Below are 6,319 nucleotides of genomic sequence, written 5' to 3' on the forward strand. Positions count from 1 at the left end.
CTGCCAAATTAGAGCTTCTTTCCTCTTCTTTGGAGGATTTTCAGGAATGAAATATTCCTCTGAAGAATGGCTGGAAGATGAGTCCATTGCTGTTATTATAGTAAACTTCGTTCTATTTGACAAGATTCTCAGATGAGATGCTTCTTCTTAGAAAGTCAAAGTAGAATTAATAAAATGGGACAGAAGTTTCAACAGTTGTAATATGAAGTGTTGTGAACCAATCAAATCTCTTCTTTTAAAGTCACATGGCTTTGCGTACACTTACGCTGTGCTTACGGTACTCTTACGATGCGAGTACGCATGACGTTCCACCGCGATTTGTGTAATTGCTTTTAAAAGTAATATAGCATTATTGGAACTTAAAACAAATGTTTTCATAATTATCCTAGATAATGTCTTCTGTTAGTATGTTCATTAAATACATAAATATATGTTCTTAAACAATTAAAAACATTTGGCTCTTTGCGTAGGGGGCGCAGGACATGACGTCACACGGAAGCTTTGATGCGACGCGTAACGTGAAAGCGTATTCGTATTGTATGCTGAGAATGATTAGCAGTACAAACTATGGTGCGATCATTCTCTCACTGTCAAATCGGAGCACAGGGCGCGCTATGAGAATGGTTAGAAGTGGTCACTCATTGGAGATCCGATTCTGCTGTGTGGTTTATCCACGGTATCATAACGTTACTTTTTAGCCTGTTTAAGTTTGAGGTTTGCATGAAATACTATGCTATAGGCAGATATGGATCTTTAGGCAGCGCTTATCTCCATGAAGTTTGGTTATTATCATTTACATATAGGTGCCTGAGGGAGGGAAAGGAAGTCTATCTGAATGGCGAGGATTGCACCATAGCACCAGATCACTCCTTAATTTGTAGACACATACAATTGCATGGCTCTTGTAATCAAGATGCGCCTAATTTGGCCTGAGTTTTGAAAGGCACTCCGACACCTGCTATCATACCAACGTTCAGTTTACTGGAAACGTGAGTTATTTAATTTGAAATAATGCAGATTGTTGTGCAATGTTAGCAGGTATCGCTTACATGATTACGGTAACTGAGTGTGTGGTTTGCTATAAAAAAGTTGTGTGTATTCCTCTGCATGGGAAGCTGGATGTTTCCATTTGGCCGTCGATTCCGACCTTGAAAGCAGAGTCAATCAAATGAGCCGTATAAGAGCGCTATTGTCTCAAAAAGAGGTCGCTCTTACATCTGCTAGAGAAACATTTGTCCTTCATGTAGCAAACACCCGCACAGAAGTGCATGATTTATTAAATACAGATGTGCCCCTGCATTTTGGGGAGTTAATTCAGAGTATCTTTAATGCGTTCTTGATTACGGGGTTACCTTACTTTGTTAAAGTTAGAAGCAGTGGCCTTGTGACTTCTTTTCAAACTATATTTGATGTCTTCTCTGCATTTTTTCATTCGATTTTTTCCAGCATCTTTGGTGGATTCCCCTTAATACTCGCATTAGTAGACGGTGTGCTTCTATTAATCTTTTTACTTAAATATGGATGCACATTCTGCAGCACACGAGAATATGTCCAGGCTGTTGCTGCTCCGCAACCGAATGCTTAGTTATTACGGAGTGCTGCCTCTGGCTACATTGAGTGCAGCTTATGGATTATCGTTTAGATTCTCCTTTTTCACATGCGTTCAACCTGTCTTCCATTGCCTGAGCTGCGATTTCGACTGGGCCCTGGATTTGTGTCTCTGCAGTACGGTGTCTCCCAACGCAGATTATGACCAGCTGATGAGCCCCTTAGTGGTTCATGACTTGCTCTGTTCTGGCGGCGGGATTATAGCCATAGCAGCGATACATGGAATATTGGGACGTTGGAATGTTTTTGCAGCGGCGCTTGACTTCTTGACACGCAGTTACATTGAAGATGACCCGAGTTTTCCTGCGATGGTGATAGAGGCTCCTGTCGTTGAGGAACATGTATGTTCATTCTCACTATTGAATTGGATGGCTGAAATGTTTTCAGATGAGAACAATGACTTCCTCTTGGCTGTTGCTACATACTGTGCTTATACGCTGTTGGATTAAGACTCTTTGATTTTTCTACGTATTCTTTATTATTTAGTTACTGTTTTCTATCAAACAGCGAATAATTTTTTTTGCAAATTTGAACTTGACTCTGCTTTTCAGGCTTGGACTCTGCGTTCCTAATTCGCCCACGTTTATATCACGTGCTTCGATCGAGGGAGGGTGTCGTGGGCTGAGCCTTGCACTGACACCGTGTTAAGTTAGCATGGGTTTATTAGAAGCTTAAACGCCATTTTTGCTTTCCTGCTCTGCTTTGCACATGACGCACACTTGTGATATTGTTTAGAGAAGGCTGGGTATTTTGCTTCACATGAGAATAATTTTTTATGCTACATTTCTAGACTGCCTCGCTAGTTTAGTGTGTATAGTGAGAGCATGGAACATCAAGGTTATCTTGGATACTGTATCTGTTATTCGTAATGATCCTCGCACATTCGACCCATAACACATATGCAGCTGTGGCCACCTCTGATACTGGCGCGTTTAATAATGCATTGTGGAGGCATAATTACACACAGTTGGAGAACATTTGTATCCTGACAGTTTGTGCAGAACTCAATGTGATCCACTACTGCTGAGTGCCAGAGGTATGGGTCCGCCCATGTAATCCTATGAGACCTTCTGTAGTTTTAAACTAACCTGGTAGGTAGGGAGGGTGAAATGTAGGTATATTTTAAATGTTTCCCTTTAGCATTATAGGATGCTTTCTCCCTTTGTATTTTATGGAATAGTAACAATGCTGACAACCTTGTTTCTGATAATATGTTAGGTTGTATTATCTAAGGTACTGCGCATGAGATTACAGCATTAGAAATAAACATTTCAAAGTTGCACGTGTCTTTAGTTAGTCCTTGTTTTGGACTGGTGTAAGACTATAACGAAAGAGCGCCCTTCTTATCCACCTTACTTGAGGTAATCTAAGTCGCATGTTCTGGGTTGACTAGTCATTGGTGTTTTTGCTATAGGACGAAGAACAAATGAGTCACTGATTGCTAGTCTGGTAAGGGGGTTTGGGTACTAAGGTGTGTTTTGGTACACCGTAATTCACTGAGGTCCTAAGTCTTTATGCACAGTTCTGTGTAGGAGCAGAATTCCTGCAACAGTAGTTACAACAAAAAGGCTCGATAAAGGGCCTTGAGTTTGAATCAGAATATGAAATTGAAGAATAATTGATAACCCCAGCCAAGAAAGGGAGCAAGTGTGCAAATTTACAGTGCCTTCGGCCGGAGTAGTTGTTACAATAAAAAGGCTTGATAAAGGCCTGCACTTTGAATAGGAATATGAAAGAGAAGAATAGTTGATAATCACAGCTGATGAGATCATCACGAGATGATTTTGTGCTACCTTGGAACAGCAAGATGTGCTTTACTTATGGGGGCACTTTTAATGAATGAACATTTGACTGAATAAAGAAGGTATGCTGCTTATAATTACAAGTGTCCTTTGTTTCTGACCCCCATGGGTTTAGTTTGCACTCCAACTCCCGTGATGCAACATTTCAAACGCCCGGATGGGCGTGATACTTAAAGAGGGGATAATCAGTTGGTGAAGTTTTGAAACAATCACTGCAGAGCATGCGGCCTCTGAGGAAAGAGTCTATCTCCGAAACGCGTCAGGCGAGGCATGCGAGAAGATTGAATTTGTCTTTCATTTAAAGGTGTCCCTGCGCTTTGAAAACTCTTGCGGTGAGTGCTTTCCAAAGAAAGGCAACTTGTGGAACTTAATGTGTACGGCCTAGCCAGGTCGGGGATTGCACCTTTGCAGGATTCATGGCAAGTCCTGTGGTGCGAGATGATTTTGTGCTACCTTGGAACAGCAAGATGTGCTTTACTTATGGGGGCACTTTTAATGAATGAACATTTGACTGAATAAAGAAGGTATGCTGCTTATTATTACAAGTGTCCTTTGTTTCTGACCCACATGGGTTTAATTTGCACACCAACTCCCGTGATGCAACATTTCCAATGCCCGGATAATCAGTTGGTGAAGTTTTGAAACAATCACTGCAGAGCATGCGGCCTCTGAGGAAAGAGTCTATCTCCGAAACGCGTCAGGCGAGGCATGCGAGAAGATTGAATTTGTCTTTCATTTAAAGGTGTGCCTGTGCTTTGAAAACTCTTGCTGTGAGTGCTTTCCAAAGAAAGGCAACTTGTGGAACTTAATGTGTACGGCCCAGCCAGGTCGGGGATTGCACCTTTGCAGGATTCATGGCAAGTCCTGTGGGGCGAGATGATTTTGTGCTACCTTGGAACAGCAAGATGTGCTTTACTTATGGGGCACTTTTAATGAATGAACATTTGACTGAATAAAGAAGGTATGCTGCTTATTATTACAAGTGTCCTTTGTTTCTGACCCACATGGGTTTAATTTGCACGCCAACTCCCGTGATGCAACATTTCAAATGCCCAGATGGGCGTGATACTTAAAGGGGGGATAATCAGTTGGTGAAGTTTTGAAACAATCACTGCAGAGCATGCCCTGTGAGGAAAGAGTCTATCTCTGAAACTCATCAGGCGAGGCATGCGAGAAGATTGAGTCTTTCTTTCATTTAAAGGTGTCCCTGCACTTTGAAAACTCTTGCTGTGAGTGCTTTCCAAAGAAGGGCAACTTGTGGAACTTAAGATATATATATATATATATATATATATATATATATATATATATATATATATATATATATATATATATATATATATATATATATATATATATATATATATATATATATATATATATATATATATATATAGATAGATAGATAGATAGATAGATAGATAGATAGATAGATAGATAGATAGATATCTTAAGTTCCACAAGTTGCCCTTCTTTGGAAAGCACTCACAGCAATATACCTTCAGAGCTTTCTTCAAATATATATATATATATATGTCCCTGCACTTTGAAAACTCTTGCTGTGAGTGCTTTCCAAAGAAGGGCAACTTGTGGAACTTAAGATATATATATATATATATATATATATATATATATATATATATCATCCAAAGAGCACTCTGCATTTGAGGGCCACCCACGTTGTACATTTCCCATCTGTTGGCAGAAAGAAGGCTTGCAAGGAGTTTCCTTTCACGCATATTTATTCAGCTTGCCTCATTTTTGCATTTCCAAACATGTTTCGGGCAGCATTGCCCTTGATCACTGGTGTAGGCAACTTCACCGGCAGCGTTAGTTCAAAGAAGCACACCTGCGCCTTTTAAATGCACGCCCCTCCAGGCCTCCACTCGCTCTGCATTATTGTCAATGTAGTCTTTGCATAGTGCGTGCTGCCAGATGAATGCGCTGTTAATCCCTTAGTGGGTCTGCTTGTCAGTCACTCGCTGCTCACCTTTAAAGTGTTCATTTTCCACCAGCTGGCAACAACGTTCCGCATAGCGCTTTTATTCTTCCCAGCGCTCGGGACCTGCTGAGGTGCAGTGGGGCCTCTCACGATATGAGTCATACCGTAAAAAATCATCCAAAGAGCACTCTGCATTTGAGGGCCACCCACGTTGTACATTTCCCATCTGTTGGCAGAAAGAAGGCTTGCAAGGAGTTTCCGTTCACGCATATTTATTCAGCTTGCCTCATTTTTGCATTTCCAAACATGTTTCGGGCAGCATTGCCCTTGATCACTGGTGTAGGCAACTTCACCGGCAGCGTTAGTTCAAAGAAGCACACCTGCGCCTTTTAAATGCACACCCCTCCAGGCCTCCACTCGCTCTGCATTATTGTCAATGTAGTCTTTGCATAGTGCGTGCTGCCAGATGAATGCGCTGTTAATCCCTTAGTGGGTCTGCTTGTCAGTCACTCGCTGCTCACCTTTAAAGTGTTCATTTTCCACCAGCTGGCAACAACGTTCCGCATAGCGCTTTTATTCTTCCCAGCGCTCGGGACCTGCTGAGGTGCAGTGGGGCCTCTCACGATATGAGTCATACCGTAAAAAATCATCCAAAGAGCACTCTGCATTTGAGGGCCACCCACGTTGTACATTTCCCATCTGTTGGCAGAAAGAAGGCTTGCAAGGAGTTTCCTTTCACGCATATTTATTCAGCTTGCCTCATTTTTGCATTTCCAAACATGTTTCGGGCAGCATTGCCCTTGATCACTGGTGTAGGCAACTTCACCGGCAGCGTTAGTTCAAAGAAGCACACCTGCGCCTTTTAAATGCACGCCCCTCCAGGCCTCCACTCGCTCTGCATTATTGTCAATGTAGTCTTTGCATAGTGCGTGCTGCCAGATGAATGCGCTGTTAATCCCTTAGTGGG

The sequence above is a fragment of the Lissotriton vulgaris genome, chromosome 6 (genome assembly GCF_964263255.1).
Source record: "Lissotriton vulgaris chromosome 6, aLisVul1.2, whole genome shotgun sequence".
NCBI lineage: Eukaryota > Metazoa > Chordata > Amphibia > Caudata > Salamandridae > Lissotriton > Lissotriton vulgaris.